Consider the following 16248-nt stretch of genomic DNA (forward strand, 5'->3'; position numbering starts at 1 on the left):
AACATAATAATAATTTATATAATCTTCAGGCAATTACACAAAGAGAGAACTCTCCACGGGGAAGAACGGGTTAACACCCGAAAATCCCTAGAGCGGTTAAATCCTTCAACATACAGGCTTGCGAAGAGATAGGGTTTCAATCAATAAATTCAGCTGCGAAGTATTTTGATATTAACCCACGTGTGGTACAATACGTTGCAGAAAATATAACCAAATCCACCTTTTCTAACAAATATGAACAACGAATCATCTTCCAATATCAATGATGAAGATAAACTATCATCACTAGCAAGTAATTACATCAAATTATATTTATTAATTTTTTATTTAATTTTTGGGTCTGTATTGTACTAGTATTCTACTAATTTTTCCGACTTGAGCGAAGGGAGATAATTCTGTAAACACAAATTTTCCGTTGATTGTGATTTTTACGGTCTTAATTAGTTAACTAACCATCTACGTCGTAATTAATATCAATAATTATACTCGTAGAGGGATATTTATGGTTTCTAACTTACAAAATAGAAGAATAAACGTATTTTACATCTTACAATATAGCGAGTTATTTTTAGATCTGTTACGAGAAATCGAGGCAGAGGACGCTGTTTTTTAGTGCAGATATTTTACAATCTACGGAGAAACCGCTGTTTTTAGTGCATATATTTTGCAATCTACGGAGACACCGCTGTTATAATGCAGAAATATTTCTGGATAATTATAAACGGCGCAGTGGTAGAAGAATGCACATATATTTTATCAAGGCAGAACACGCTGTTTTAGTGTAAAGTTCTGCAGGTCAACTATGGCGCAGTGGTTAGAGTTCTGGTGAAAAATAACCTGAATTTAGGATACGATAAAAGACTCGATTTTTCCAGGGCAGAAATCGTTGTTTAATACAGTATGTTCAGAAATCGATCTGCAAAGTAACTACATAATAACTTCTGAAGCATGTACAAGTAGATTAGAGCCATAGCGCAGTTGGCATCGCAGCTGATTTTCATTCTGGGAGTCGGCGGTTCGAATCTCGTAACGTCATACTGTCGACGGTACCCATGGTAGGGTTTACCCATTAGAAAACTGGGGATGGCAGCTGCCCATGTACATCTCACACTAAGAAAACACGTAGTGTGGGTGCGTTTTTGCAACCCCGGGATTTCTCCTTGGGTGTGTACATGGCGCATAGACAATCTTCTGAACGTTTTAACATTTCGTTTCGGTTTGAAAAATGCTCCGCAGATATGTCTATGACGCCCCTAAAATAAACAGTAGCAAGGATGTATAAGCTCAAAGTCACATGGGTACCCACAAAAAAAAAATTTAGAAAGAACGTTTGGCTAAAAGAAACGATCATGGGATGCCAAGAAAAGACCATAACAAAGGTCTCAAATGAAGACAAAAGTCTCAAATGAAGACAAAAGTCTCAAACAAAGGAACCCATGGAGACACACAGGCCAGTGCAGGAACCCATGAAATTGATAACCGCTCATCATGCTAATGTTTATTTTTGTTAAATATTTATTTATTCTGAAATACATATTTTTATTTATTCTGAAGTATTTTTTATTTATCATAAAATCTGATCGATTTAAATACCAACCATCCCATCAAAATTAACAAACCGATTGATTTACATGATTTTAAGTACCAACCTCCCCATCAGAATTAACAAACTGATTGATTTACATGATTTTAAGTACCATTTACCCCGTCAATAATAAAATATTTCTGAATAAAATATTTCAGATTATAATAATTATTCCAGAATAAAATATTTCAGATTATAATAATAAAATATTTTAGAATAAAATATTTCTGATATATTATTTGATTTATTTCTGAAATATTTGTTTCTCAAATATTCCTTTTCTAAGTTGATCAAGTGTAATGCAGGAGTGTGCATAATTTAGAATCTGATCTGTTACACGTGATCGCGACAATGTATTCTCGACGCAATTCATCTAACTGCTCCTGCGTCAGTAAAAAATCCTCGTTACCGTATTCATCAATAACTACATCAATGTTAAATTGTTCTTGTGCAAATGCTGTTTTGATGGCATTTTCAAGTACTTCTTTATCGTGTATGAAAACCCTAACGTGCTGGTACATTATATAATATTTATTTGATTAATTCGAAAGGTCCTACGATTTCACATACATATTTATCACGAGTTCTTCCCCACGTAGGTCAATTAAATATCCGAGGTGGTCTGTGAACTTAAAATTTATTCGTGTTAGCATATTATTGTGACAGGATTAGATGGCTCTTGCACGATTAAACTTCCAGGGGGAACTTGTAGCGTGAACGTGTATAAGATATATCCTTGCTGAGCCTGATTCGACTTTCCAAGATCTGTTTGATAGCTACCATCGATTACGTCACAGACGAGATTGACCGCGATCGTTGATGTTATATTAACGATTTACTAGTGAAATATTTCTACCGCCTCCATAAGGATTGTTCTTATGTCTTAAAACAAACGGAGGTGGGGATATTTTTCTCCATGAATCAATAAATTTTGGAAGGTTTTCATTGATAAGATCGCGGAGTGGTTTCTTTAGTCCGTCAGTTTCAAATCCTGGTAGTGTAAATTTTAATAAATCTGCTTGAGTTATTTTATAATGATCAAGAAATAATTGTCTAATTGATATACGAAGATCAACACCAAAAATAAACTTACCACCAGTAAACGCGGACCATCCTGCAGTGTTGACAGTAAGTGATCGAGTAATAATTTTAGTAATGTAATTAAGATCTGATATAGCATGGCTTAAACGTTGTATTGTTTCAATAATATGTTGTCTTGTATTTTATGAATAAAGATGTGTTATATCAAGAAAAAAAATTCGCAGATTACCGAATACACGTTCATACTCGGACTTAATATCACCCGAAAAATTATCAGTGAGTGCATCATTGACCGAGGCTTTTTTATCAATAACATTGTACATTCCTGCTACCATCATAGGAAGTTGTGTGCCATCAGGTGCAGTAAAAACAGCTCTAACATCACCTATATAGTAATTTGTTGTAATATGTTTTTTCTGTACACTGGCTCGGTTATAAATATCTTTCGTTAGTGGTAAAATCACTTAACTTCGGTTCTGGTGGTCCATGATACTCTCTGTATCTCAACCGCAGAAGATAGCGTCGGCTCATGAACGTCAATTGATATTTTTGATTCTTTTCCCGTTATTGCAAAGTCTTCATTAATTTGTTCAATCTCATAACTGCCAGTGGGTAACCCAACAACATTCCAGTCAGGTGTTCCATCATCTTTATTTTATTAGCAAATAAAAGGGAATTATTTGCTGGTGTACCATTAAATGATTTCGATCTGATATTTTGCCAACTGTAATATACTCGTAATTCTGCCAGTGCGATTTCATTTGCGCGAATCGCAGTTGGGAAATTGACGTTAAATTCAGGATTATTCGAACTTACTGAGATCATCGTTGTTTTCTGCGCAGTTGTGTTTGTCACGATCTGCTGAAGTAGTTCTTTTGGCGTTGCCATTATTAATACTTGTACCTTTAATACCAGCACCATCGCAATATATTTTAGTCATCATTGAAAACTCAAAATCGGTGATGATTCCATCATTGAGGCTTTTTGATAAGAACGAGGATAACTTTGAGTATGATACCGTCGCTGTGTGCAGCTTTATCATGTAATCGGATAATTTTTCATTCATGCAGGTGCATATTTTTTTAGAATGATATTGAGCACACCTGCAATTGTTGTTGTAGCTGAAATACAGATTGTTACGGCTGCTGGTGCCATTGTCATTGTTGATAATATCACACCGGTTCCAGCAACAACAGCGGATACTGAATAAACGATCACGTCGACGATAGCCAGTCGTCGTCGATATTTCTTTACTTTTGCCGTGTACTGTTCGACTCGATCTTTTAAGTTTGTTTGCCAATCACGTGCTTGATTGTACCTGTAATGATGTGATGCAACGTCGATTGAGGTACTCACTATTATTGTATGCAGTAAATAATTGAGGTGTTTCAGCTACAAATTCTAAACACCACCAGTAAGATGCTGAGTTTAATGTCCTATCGGCTGCTTCCATCATAAATTCTTCTTCGGTTCCGCTATTTAATACAACAGACACAACCCCAGAAAACCTGCCGGTGGAATGTCGCCATAGATACTTTGTAAATATCTCGAATCGCGCATCACTGAACACAGACAGCCTGTACACACCAGTGATTGTTATCTTGTTTCCGTTAATGCTGTGCTCATCTGTCACTGTGTCGCCGGTATCTTTTAAGCGATTAGCACACACTTTTTGCAATTTCATCTCTGATGGTTATAAGCGATATACTTGAGTCTCTGATTCTACCACCGTCAGTAAACACTGGAACGTTATCCGTGAGCGCATCTAGTACTCGTCGAACTATATCATTCCATCTGATATCGCTAGATTTTAACTTACCATATCGATCCTGAAAAATAACAACCTCATCTGGGTCAACTCCAGCTAGGTTCATAATATATGCAAGTCCATCTTTAGTCGCGTACTTCGACACATCAATGTCGGATTTTTTCTTGATAGAAAAAGATCTTCCGTAAATATCAACCATTATAATTTAAGATCTGTTTAAAACGAAGCGGTTACTTGTATAATCATGCACGATCTTATGAGGTGGTTTGCCCGAGTTCGATATAACGTCGAGTACATTAATTACTTCACCGCCGCATATTGGCGGATTCGTCATTGTTTGTGTTGGTAGCGTTGAATACCAAACCGCTGCGTGAAGTGGCGCGATATACTTGATAAACTCACGAGGTGGAGCTAACCCGTATGAATAGAAATAAACGATTCCACATGGATCAATTGCGTATGCAGTCCAGTGTGTACTGGGTCCTGAATTATCATCGAGATTAATAATACCCGTTTCAGCGCTGTTTGGTCGGTCCGGCAATTGATCTCGCATAAAAACACCTCTGAAGTTTGTTATGTTTAGATGTTTAGCAGCATCAAGTAGATCAAAATTCGACATTGGAATTAACGAAGTGTTCAAGGAAGCCTCAGACCTCTTGCCCAACGAGATCCCGGTAATCTTAATCCGCTTCCCTTTTTTATATTCTCGCCCTGTTGCTTTCCTTAATGCCATTCCAGCAGCGGTTCCAACAGCACCTAGCGCGGATGTTTTTGCTACGGCAGGTGCGGCTGCGGAAATTAATGCTGGAATACGCGCGAGCAGTAGGAAAATACCACCTGTTTTAACTGAATCTTTAATCGCACCCGCAGAGATATTAAGTTTGACGCCTGTATTTGATTGATTAGTGCTGTTGAAATGTTTAAGTTGACGTTCTGATAATGATAATTTATTTTGACCACCAGTGATCTGATCTCGCTTTAATGATATTTTCATTCCGCAGTTTTTTGCTGAATTTGATTGAAGGTTTTTAATCTGACCAGGAGTCAGATTGACACTAACGTGATTATATGGCATTTTATGATACTATTCGTGTTGTGAAATAACACGATTACAGATTTTCCACTGGTGCATCAACGAATCTCATTCGACCACTACCACCTTCAAGTAACATTACTTTGTCACTGAGTATGACCGCGACTGCTCTGTAGGCGGCATCAGCACCGGCTGGCGTGTCATTAACACGCGCTCGAAAGTGAATATCAACGACATATTGCTTGGATAAATCAAGATGTTCCAGCGAAAAATAATAAATCGGATACAGATTTGTAAAATCTAACTGTGATATCTGCAGACCAGTATCTATATTTTGATCACGTCCCACAAATGACATCAAACGATATGTACGCGCTACGTGATTTTGATTCAAATTTAACAAAATATCTTCACCTGGTTCCTGATGTCCATTTATCAGCAAGGAAACTTCATCAACTCCAAGTTTGTCAAATATCATCTATGAACGTTCCTGACTATTCGTCCGATTTTTATTTTGCAACGCAACAAAAATATGTCGTGGCGCAGAAACACCCTGCTGTGACGCTATATGCCATATAAATAAACCATTAACAGAACTTTGAGCAGCATCTGTGGTTACTGTTAACCATGATAACAATGATTTACATCCTTGATCCGTAAAAGAGAGTAATTTTTGTTCTTCAGCAATAGATGGAATCAATACTGGCATCCATAATACAAGTTTTGTTATATTTATTTTACCAGCATCAGCAAGACCAGCACCTCGCCAGATTGATTTATGATAATCACCTTTTCGCTGAAGAACAGCTGTGTGTTTAGCTCCAAAGATGACCTTTCTAACATTTCTGCAAAGTCCAAAGATGTTAGAAAGTGGAATCGCACATGAAAAACTTCTATTATCTCCTGACAACGCTGCTCGGCGTGTTGCAAACCCTAAGTTGTAAGTCGAACTAACACCTTTTATAAATCAAAAGCAGCACCTGGTCTGGCTGCGTGTTCAAAATCATCTGGCTGTGGCTCAGCTGCAGTACCTACTGGTGTCCGTACTTTAACATATCGAACATAATCGGCGTTGTCGGTAATATCCTTCGCAAATATCATTGATGGACCAGCTGATCGTGTGTACTCATCAGGATATCTCGCTAGACCAATTATTGTTGTAGCAACATCGACATCATTCTGAATGGATTTAATATTTTTTCCATCAATCATGTATGTGGCGCAATCAAACAGTGCCATAATTCCATTGTTGACAAAACCAACTCGTGCATTGGCATCATATGGCGTATTATCCGCCTTTACAAGTTCACCTTCTACTTCAATAAAAGCCTTAGCGGGCAAGAAATATATACTTGCATCCTGAACTTGTAATTCGATTCGACCATGTTGATTTGGTTGTTTTGCATCATAGGAATAAAATTGATAATCACGTACTGATTCATGTTTGAGGACCGGTGCATCCATGTCAAATGCTGGGTCGGATATACGCTTGAACATTTTATTATAATTACCCATTTTCTAAATGGTGATCTAAATTATCTCGTCTGACATGAAGACCACTTCCTGCTATTAAATTTGCAGTTATATTTTTTTCTGCTTCTTCAGATAATTCCGCTATTTTTTGATTTGCGGCTTGATTTATTATTTTGCTGACATTTGCGGGCATAATTTCAGTGCTGGCAAGTTTCATTGGTTGCTGCGGTTTTCTTCGCACTAATCGAGATAGTCTGTCCTTGACTGTGGAGAACGCGTGACTAGCAAGATTACCAATTGCGCCAGGAATTTTATCACGAATAGCCTCAATAGCCTTCATCCCTAATTGTTTTGCAATCGGTGTTATTTTTGGAGCTATCCTTCTAAATGGACCCTGAACAACATCACCAAGTCCATGTCCGTAAATTGTGTTGTAATTTGGCAGTCGTGAGTTTACTACCCTGACCATGATCGATCCACGTTGAGCAGTGTGTAAAATCAGTTTTATATACTGATTAATTAATTGTCTAGTCGCTGTGACAATCATCACCAATTTCATAAATAAGAGAAAGATAGATGCTGCAATCCATAATACCACCAGTAAATAATCTTCCACAGATATCAGATATTTCATTAACAATTTCTGAAGAATTATTTCCTGCACGTTTTCCTCCAATCAGTATTTCTGGTCGTTCCACATCAGAAAGAACACTGTCAGGACAAGTAATAAGACCACTTCCCAAACAGCTTTCAGTTGCTCCTTCTTCAGTTGTTTCACTGCTTTCCTTAAATAGTCTTAACGGTGATCTTTCTTCTTTCCCTTTAGACTTTTTAAATAGCTCCTCAGCCTTTATAAATTCCGACGTCAACCTTTGCTGTGGTGAAGAAGATTGTGTTGTTTTATCTGTTGCAGAGGTGGAGGAAACTGATAGGAAGGCTCTTGCTGGGGGGGGGATTGCGGTGGAGAACGTTGTTGTTGTCTTGCTTGTTTCAGTGTCTCGTTATAAAGTCTTTGTACTTCGTAAAAAAGAACGATATATACCAAATCATCATTTCTGACTCTTTTTTTGTTTTTATATATGCGATATATCCACTTATAAGATTACCATCGTTACTTTTTCATGACCTGGTTTAAAAATACTGGATTTATCAAACATACCAATTACTATTATTTCAGGTAAATCATCTTCTTCAGTGTTTCTAATATCTCTGATAAATTTTTCATTAAATTGTTTGATTATTTTAATGTTTTCTGTTATTGGTTTAGACGCAAGTTCTTTTTTCACGTCGGAGATTTCAGTACGAACTTTACCAATACCCTCAGGTATTTCTTCACCGACGAGTCGAGGTTGAGCTGCAGCTATTTCAGTTGGAAGATCTCATAAAATCATTTTTGTTTTCTTGGTTCTTTCTGCTATTTGTTTAGTCTGCGCATCGGTTTGTTTTAATGCTTCGAGAATACCCTTCTTCTTTTTCTTCTCTTCGTCCTCGTCAACCTCGTAATCCTCATCATCCTTAAAATCTCCCAATACAGCTTTTTCAGTAATTGTTGAAATGGGTTTAAATAACTGTTCTGTGCCTTCTGTAAATTCAACTTGGGCTTCTTGACGTTCTTGCGATTTTTGTCAAACAGGAAGAAATGTTTTGATTGCTTTTAGTCTCTCTCGAGCTAATTAGCAGTGTGAGATTCCTTAGCTGGTGACATTATTAATATTATAATTTTTAATTTCTAGCAGCAGAGGGGCGGGACATCCGGTATGTAAACAATATTTCGATAAAAACTCTCGGTCAGGTTAGCAATGACCTTATTTTTTATTTCGGAAGAGGCTTATATTTTAAGCTAATGAGGTTTCAGACAAGTGGTCTGTCCTCCCCTCTGCTGCTTCATGTTACATTTTGTCAATGAACAATTTGGTACATGTGCGTATCGTTGTGTCAAATAAATATGTGTTTTCTTGCCGACCTCGTAAAACTATTTGTAAACGATTAATTTGATTTTCAAGCATCACATCTTCGTACACCACAAAATTATTATTGTTTGCATCCAAATCATATAGGTGGATTATTATACAATGATAGACAAGAACTCATCGGAAGTGTTGCTCCCACTTCGCAACGGTCTTTTGTTACTCAATAACGTTTATAATATCTTTAAAAATATTATAGCACGGTTGATCATTAGCCGATGCCGATGCCGATGCCGCAATGATGTACAACCTATCTCATGCACAACCTATCGCAATGACGTACGACCATATTCAGAAACAGTTGTGCTTTCCCTGATCTAGCAGGGCTAAGTATTTGTGCACGAAATGAGTTTGAAAACGTTTAGTCATCACGTCTGAAGCCTTTAGGTGTTGTTTGCGCAGAACGTCAATGATGGATAAAACTTTGCTCTTGCCAAGAGTATCTGAGAATTTTCTTTTGCCTGATGCCAAAGAATTATTGTCTGTAATATAATAGGATTATATCTCTATAACGTGTGCGATGTCACCACAAAATACATAATGCTAATCCAAATTGGATTAAAACACGTAATGAACGTGCATCGAATATGGAAACGTGTGTTCGATATTTAGCAAAATGTTTCACGCTTACAAGGAAAGACGAAAACGGTTTTGCATTTGCAAAGTCAAAAGAGACCACAAGGAGTAAATACCCTGTGAAAATCATGATCCCAGATATAACTAATGTAGACCTGGTACATGGTGTGATTATAATAACCACCCAAGACTGGTGAAACACTTATCAAACGCATCAATGCTGCACATTACCGACATGATATTGCTTCTAAAGCATTTAATGATATATGCGGATCTGATTAATGACTTGAATGTGATTAATGCAACATAAGGAGACCAAACTGTTTGATGGGTCTTCAAAAGAGGAATAAAAGGCAAGATTGCATTGGGTGGTAAAACCATTGATTACATGTTAAAGTTATACCAATATTAACAACACAAACCTAAAGAAATACATAAAGCAGATTTGCTATTTAGTCCACACAATCGTATCCGTAATTGACAAGGCCGATTGCGCACATTTAAATACGTGCTAACCATTCGCGATGTGGCTGGAACATATAAAGAAGCGATGCCAATGACATCACAAGTTTATGCAAGTATCTCAGATGCACTAGAGCGAATTCATGCGCGGGTAACTCACACTGCCGTGTTTATTGCAAGGCAAATACAGTTTTGGATCCGTGGCTGTGACGCTGGCAAACAACACGTACTCTTGCAGAAAGGTTATTCGGTCACCACTACTCACTAGAATTGCAATATTGTGCAACTGATCCAGTTCGGTCCGTGTATGTAATTACGATTTCGGAATGGACTGATACTCCAAGACAGATTGGGGACATCTTCACCTCGTGAGAAATATCCTCCCAGCCTTGCATATGTGAGAGCGAAATTGCAAGTCGTAACAGCAAATACAGGTCTGCCACTAGGATATGTTGTTGTTGTGGATGGTTTAAGGCCATTTTCAGGACAATATAAGCTATACATGTCGGCAAGTATAACGGATGGGGAAAAAACCCTAGAAAACCCCGTGAAGAACCACCGACCCAAGAAAAGATAAGAGCAGTCTTTCACTCTTACCCACTTTAGCCAAGCCAGAAAGAGGATATATGTTGGCACGTTGATAAATTGCACTAGCCAGTATCAATCATAGGTTGGTTCACAATATAATGCTGACCAGATGCCTGAGTGGTGATTCCATCGGGGCTTAACCATTGCTTGGTAACGAGCGGGAACACAATCACCTTGATGCATCGGTATACACCCATGCAATGTTTGTTAGTTCCGTTGTCATTTAACGTGAGTGTGAATTGACGACAGTCATGAAGACATTTCAGGTACAGTTTGTCTTTGATATAATTTTGCAAAATTATCTTCCGAACATCTTTATCCTTTTTTACTGTTTTCGGGTAAAACCACAATCGAGAATATATTAGGTAGCTGTTCGCGCACACTCGATACTTTCGTTCGTCTTTAAACTTTCGAACCACTTTTTTATTGACGCTACCAACAACGGATGTTCTATCAGATAATCGCTGTCATCGAACACGCTTACCAAACTTGTGTATGCCCTGGCCGGTGGTGATATGCATTAGCAACTAGTCGTATATCATCTTAACCCGATCCTGATTAAATGATTTGCTCTTGTCACTGATATTTAGTACAGACTTAACAAGTCGAGCACGGACAAACCTACATAAATTGGTTTTGTCAATTTTTTTTGTGATGTTTTACTGTAAATGGCAATAATTATACCATCATCTGCTAAAAGAAACGCAAATGCGCGTGATATCAATCGAATTGTGTTAATCGCTGAACAAATTCCATGCTGGTTATATTGCCGTGATACGATGTGATGGTAAACCAGACAAGCCAGTTAATATCTGACCACGGCTCTAGGTATCTAAATGCAGCTGGGGTGATTTTCAGACCGATTTAAATTAAAGTAAAATGGATTTCGCCGGAGCACAATTTACGGCACGCATAACTATGACTAGTAATAACCGCCAATCACTACTGGATTTGCGAAGAACTTTTCACTGACAAAGAGCAAAGCTCCAAAGTTCGTTATTACTGTCACATTGCTGCAAACAATGCATGTAACTTACATTTGAGAATATATATACCGACGAAAACAAAACCTGCTTCATAACCTATGTATGATATCCACTTAGTAATGCAATTAGTAGCCACGGCATCAAACTCTGATAAGCGTGATCCTCATCAATATGGCAAGAATATATGAAGATTGGATGAAATAACAGAAAATCATTGATTTTTATACAGTTTATGCTTCCTCCATTGGCAAGTTAGCAAGCTGTCTGGCGGCGGAAAACTTCAAAATCAATTGCTGATACTGTCCAACCAATACAGACCTTGTGATGAAAAATGATGTGTAAATCCCTACGATTATATAAACGAATTGGACAATTTTTCTGAAACTCAGTTGCAACCGATCGAAGAGCTTTATTCATCGCTGTTGCTTCAAGGTATTTCAGAAGAAAAAAACAAAAAAGTACGTTTGGGCAATACTTGAGGGCAACTATCTTGGTAAGTGTATATGCATTCGGATGTGTTCTGCTTTCTGATGTATTTGAGAAATATTTTGGCACTGACATGGACCTCTACAACCTCGATCCTGTATATGATATAAGGGGATTTCATCTGTGTTTTATATTTGACTGATTTTACCAGGTTTTGGCATGATTGTACATTGTTGTTTTTCACTTATACCACCGCGGTAAAGGCATGGCCGGTGAGCAGTTCCTGGGTGTTAAATACAATCATGGAACATTGTTATGTTCGTGCTTATTACATCTGTTAAATAGATGAGCAAGATGCTTTATTCGTACCTAATGCGATATCAAGTATGCTTCTTTTCATTTCACGCAGCAACAACAAATCAATCAGAATTCATATTTGGTGATCATGGGTCCTTGTTACACGTGAATAAATTATCATCGATAGCTGGGTTAAAGGTTTGAAATTTATTCAGTGTGACTGTGGTAACCTGCTCAAGAAACACGATATCTCTAAAAAGGAGTTTACCCAGGTGTCGCCGGTTTTCTCTGGCTAAGTCATGGTTTTCACAGACGAGATATAACGTCGAGATAATTGTTTTCTTTCTTCAAAACGTATGTTGTTTAAAATAATTTACATTTATGATTGACCTTAGTTGTACCAGGTTTGGTGTTGCTATGTAACTGCAATTGTTCAAAGTCAAAGTATGTTTCTGTTTTCATCAACAATTGAATCTGTTGCTTTGATATCGATTGCGCCAGCAGCACCATTAATCAGCTGACACATGATAATTATATAACTGTATATCAAGAGTGGCTTGTTATTAATCTCTGTTGTGCAATATTGATGATACAACATGTTTACGCGACTTATTGTGTAACTGGTCTAGGCAACGTTGTCCGTAGATTATTTAAAGGAGCACCAAAATGTTTTGGCCAACAGCTAAACAAGTGGCAGTGCAAGTTGTTCAGATAATCAAAAGTACTGATGTGGATCGGAAGAATCAACTGGGGGTCAAAAGCGGCTCAATCATTTGGATACGTACTAAATTTATTAATAACTCTAGGACCATAACAAAAAAAAGTTTAAGGTACTGTCCAATGAATATATTCCTCTAGCGGTTAGTAAAATTATTAATGAAGCCACTCAATAACGATTCTTAGATTCATTGACTGTAAGTGTGGTTATGGGGAATGAAATATTGTTGAAGATGTAAGTTGTATTAATAAAAAACTCAACAATGTATAAAGAAAGGCTAATCTGTATTTGATTTGGAGCCTGTGTTATCGGATTTTCGTAAAATCTATTTTCAGTATCACTTAATAGGCGGCCAGATATCTCAACCAATTAAAACTGACCTGCAAGTGCAGGACACATCTAGATTTATGTGCGATGTGAGGCATTTTTGGCGAATTGAGGGAAGACAGACACAAGCCAGTGATGCTAGTACGGTTGTAATGTTCAATTAGGATTTGTCAACACTGGTATTTTAGGTGGTTTAACAGTGCACGTTATTTAATTAACGAACATGTAAACGAATCAATTTTTGACAACGTTGATTTTTTTACAACACCTGTTGGACTTGCCCGATACAGCGATCATTACATGAGAACAGGTGGCCTAACAATGGCGTTTATTAAAGATGCACCTAATAATGCAGATCATAAACCATACAAAACATTTATTGTTGGTCGTGATACTTGTGAGTGCCACTCTGTTGCTCCTGCCAAATTGACAGAGAAAGCAGTGACTGTAATGTATCTGATATAGCCATCTGTATCAAATAGGATTTTGAATTTCAAAGGGGCCCATACAAGCGATGTCTGGTTTTAAATCTAAGCTTATTTTAGCATATTCAAAGCATTCACTATGTTTTCCAACATATTATCAGAATTCTGAAGTTGATGTATTCGTTGTAAAATTGGAACAATTTGCCCAACTGATAAACAGTTGTTTCATTCTCAGTTAAGCATAACTGTAAGGACGGGAGACAGAAAATACAACGGTACTCTTAATCATAACCAGTCAGTCCACTGGAATAAGTTCGAACAACAAGAGTAAATACAATTTAAGAATCAGTATGTGGATAATCTTGATGTGTATCTCTCCAATTGCGAGACAAAAGATCTAAACGCATCTTAGAAAATTATATTCTACCCTGCCATTCGCATACTGGTAGAAGTAAGAATGTTTCTTTTCGAATCTACAATAAAAAGGAAAATACTGACTTACGAACTGAATATTTAACTTCGACTTCATCTGACGAAGATAGCGATATCTCCCTCCCAATTTAATTTAAGGCTTCTATGATACTTGTTGAATAAAATTGCACACTGTATAACGGATGATAATAACAAATATGTTCATGCCACTATAGCTCATATTGTATGTAGGAGATTACGTAACGGCATCAGCCAGGCTTTAGCAGCACCATTATAAGCTTGTTTTAATATATTGTTACATAAAATTTAAATTTCGTATTACGTAGAAACTGGCACCTGTCATTCGCATTTGTTACCGTTGATCTGTGTGAAAATGCTTATTATAGACCAATGTCGATACCTAGCTAGCTTGCAAAACTTATTGATAGATGCATTTTAACACATATAGAAGTATTTACTTTAAATAAAGACTAAATTTCATTTCCGGTCACGCCCATATTTTTCAAATTAGTGAACTTTGTATTGATATATGTAATTCATTGTAAATAGTTCAGTATTATTGATTTCCATTTTTTATTTATGATAAACATTCTGTATAGGAAAAAATGTGGGCCACTGACCTAAAATAAAGACTCTGTAAGTGTGACATAGAAATATGAATATGTATCCGAATGAAACCATTACGGGTGTATTTGAGTGAACGATATTTGTGCCAACACCGACTATTATTGGAAAATTGCTTATCTATCAGTCCATTGAAATTGTTTTCTCACCTTTTCTCGATCATTTATGATTATTGTTCAAATTTGAACAATATATGTTTATTTGATGGGGTAGCTTGCTGGTGCATCCAATGAAATTCACAGACCTTTGCACAGAAATATCTTTTCGATAAGCTTTGGTTTACATAGGGTTAACATCAGAACCTTGGTTAACGAAGCTGTCTCCCTCTCGATACAATCATTTTTCATTATTTATATTTACTACTCCTTTCTCATGTTGAACTATACTGAATAATTGTATACTGTATAATTATCAGGGACCAGTTAAAATACTAGAACTTATGCCTTATAGCATTATACCATATATTGCCAATTAAATATGTTTAAACTAAAAGCGAAGAACTTTTATACATGTGTTTGTCCATTAGCCTTTCACGATATAAATGTCCTAATTTTTTTAATTCAATATACCTACAATTTTATTTCTTATCACAGAAATTGGCAAGTTTCATACATTTGGAATATTGATCAAGCAATTTTGTGTTGGATAAAAATCCTGTGGTGTTTGTTTTTTAAAACGATTTATTAGGAAATTAATATTATGTACATTTTTCTATTTTAAAAGATTTTTAAAGATTGAAGATAAGGTGGGACGAATGCCGAAATGGCCCCAGTAATTAATCAATAATTAAGGTTTTTATAACAGTCTTTTGCTATTATATCAACTTCAAGATTCATTTTTAAATTTATGTGATGTGCAAACGAGCAGATGGCCCTATTCACTTTTCATATCTGATTTCATTTATGTTAACCCCAGGGATGATAACAGGCCAACATGCTATTTTAAGTAATCCTTTATTTAAACCATTACATTGTATTAGAAGTCTATTGCAAATTATAAAAGACCATCTATGTGAATGGTAAACTATAAACTCATCACTCAAATATTCTATTAGAAAAAAAAAAACTGTATCTCGTTAAAGCACATTTACTTTGATTTTCATTGCCCCCCCCCATATTTGTATTTAACACTACATTCAGGAAACAAAGCAGAAATTCCTAGTAGGAATCAGTTTTGTTGAAGAGGAGACGGACAACATTAAAATTTCATAAGAAAAATGAAACTAAACAAATATAAATGATTTCGTTTGAACATAACAAATTGAATCAGCCGATAACGCATATTATTGTTGATGTCAATTTGTTGGAATATTTGAATGATATAACATAATTGCTTTTAAAGGTAAATAAGGTTATGGATTTTAAGAATCAAATGCTAAAAACATAACAACTAGTAACAAAATGACTAGATAAGGAAATGTTCATGTTATTAAAAACTACTTTACACAATTTATTAGCATGAATTTACTGGGGATCTAAATATGTCTTGATCCCAAACCATATGATTCTAACAGTTGAGAT

At 36.3% G+C, this 16248-nt stretch overlaps 1 protein-coding gene across 1 annotated transcript in view; it reads right to left on the reverse strand.

Annotated features, from left to right (window-relative positions):
• The window catches only part of LOC149786735 (uncharacterized), a 118387-nt gene that overhangs the window by 47705 nt on the left and 54434 nt on the right, over positions 1–16248 (reverse strand). The gene's annotated exons all lie outside the window — the stretch shown is intronic.

This window comes from Sinohyriopsis cumingii, chromosome 12 (assembly GCF_028554795.1).
Source record: "Sinohyriopsis cumingii isolate HCF-2022 chromosome 12, ASM2855479v2, whole genome shotgun sequence".
Taxonomy (NCBI): domain Eukaryota; kingdom Metazoa; phylum Mollusca; class Bivalvia; order Unionida; family Unionidae; genus Sinohyriopsis; species Sinohyriopsis cumingii.